The sequence below is a fragment of the Tupaia chinensis genome, unplaced genomic scaffold, assembly GCF_000334495.1.
Source record: "Tupaia chinensis unplaced genomic scaffold, TupChi_1.0 Scaffold000361_2, whole genome shotgun sequence".
NCBI lineage: Eukaryota > Metazoa > Chordata > Mammalia > Scandentia > Tupaiidae > Tupaia > Tupaia belangeri.
The window spans coordinates 4,707,454-4,709,391 of record NW_006159858.1 but is presented as its reverse complement, the minus strand read 5'-3'; positions in this window follow the sequence as shown (position 1 = coordinate 4,709,391).

The window sequence follows — 1,938 nt, the reverse complement described above, 5'->3', positions numbered from 1 at the left end:
TAAAAAAAATAAATCAGCAGTTTACAAATGGAAAACAAGTTTCCTTCTTCCCACCCCTTCTTCCTTCCTTCCTTCCTTCCTTCCTTTCTTTGTCTCTCCCTTTCTTCCTCCTTCTCTTTCTTTCTTCCTTCCTTCCTTCCTTTCTTTTTTTTTCTCTCTTCTTTCCATCTTTCTTTCTTTCCTTCCTTCCTTCTTCCCTTCCTCCTTCCCTCTCTCTCTTTCTTTCTACCTCTTACTTTCTTTTCCTTCCTTCCTTCCCTTTTTTTTCTTTTCCTTCCTTCTTCCCTTTAAATTTGCCAGAAAGCACATGTGCTTGACAGAGAGAGAAAAAGAGCAAAAGATCACCCCCCATGGAGGACAGCCACACCACAATCTCTTCTCCTTCATTTCTCCCTCTTCTTGGGATTTTGGCCACACATACATATGGACCCAATGGCGTGTTTTTATGTCTCGGGGTGTGGGGCTGGAACCATGCAGTCAGCCATGAGGGATCCAGTCACCTTAATCACCAGGTCATGGGCTGGACCAACAAGTTTTTGTTGTTCTCTAAAAATTTGCTATGGGGGACTGGCATGTGGCATAGTGGTTAGGGGTGCTGGACTCCCATATGGCCAACTGCAATTCGAGTCCTGGACCTGGCAGCTTGCTTTCTCATTTTCCCTCTCTCTCTCTCTTACGCTATCCCTCTCTGGTCAAATTGAAATTAATTAATTAATTAATAAGTAAATAAATAAATTTGCTATAGGGCATGTGTACTCACTGAAGAGTCAGAGAGAGAAAAAGAGAGAAGTGAGAAAGCACCTCCTAGAAGGAATGGCTACACTGCATTCTCTTCTCCATTTTCCTTTTAGGATTTTTGGCAAATACACACACATCTGCCACGTTTTTTCAGCCACCTGGTTTAGACCTTAAGTCATATGGTCAGCTATGTGGGATCCAGCCACCTTAACCACCACCATTGGCCCAGAAAACTAGTGTGTTTTTTTGTTTTTTAGAGAGACAGATTTTTGTTTTAGGGTGCGTGCACTCATTAGAGGGACAGAAAGCAAAAAAATCACCACCCAAAGGGGATGGCCACACTGCAATCCTTTCTCCTCCATTATCTTCTCAGGATCTTGGGCACGTGCACACACACGCGGCCGGTGTTAGTTCAAGCTGCTGGGCCTGGGACTTGAACTGAAGTAGACCACATGAGTCTAGTGATATAACCGTTATGCGATCTGCTAGTCCCTGATAACTAATTTTTTAAAAATATTTTATTTAACTTTATTTATGTGTTTTATTTATTTATTTATATTATTTATTAACTTTTTTGAGAGGTTTTTGCTATAGGGTGCGTACGCTCACCAGAAAGAGAGAGACAGAGAGACAGAAAGCGAGAAATCACCCCCCAGGGGGGATGGTCACGCCGCAATCCCTTCTCTTCCATTCTCCTCCTGGGATCTTGGGCATGCACGCATATGCGCCCGGTATGAGTTTAAGCCACCAGGTGCAGGAATCAAACCGTGATCAACTGCCTGGGAGTTTAGCAACATAGGCATTACGCCAACTGTTGGTCCCTGATAAATAGTTTTTAAAAAATATTTTATTTAACTTTATTTGTTTTAATTTTGACCAGAGAGGGGCAGAATAAGAGAGAGAGAGAGAGAGAGAAGGAAAGTGAGAGAGTAAGCCGCCAGGTCCAGGACTCAAACCGTGGTTGTCCATATGGGAGTCCAGGACTCCTAACCACCATGCCACCTGTCAGCTCCCAATAACTAGTGTTTAAATGGGACCGGATGAGCCACCAGGTGGTTAAGGCGCTGGACTCCCACATAGCAGACCACTGTTCAAGTCCTGGATCTGGTGGTTTACTTTCTCACTTTCCCTCTCTCTCTCTTTCACTGTCTCTCTCTGGTGAGCACATGTGCCCCAAAGCAAATTTTAAAAAATTAATAA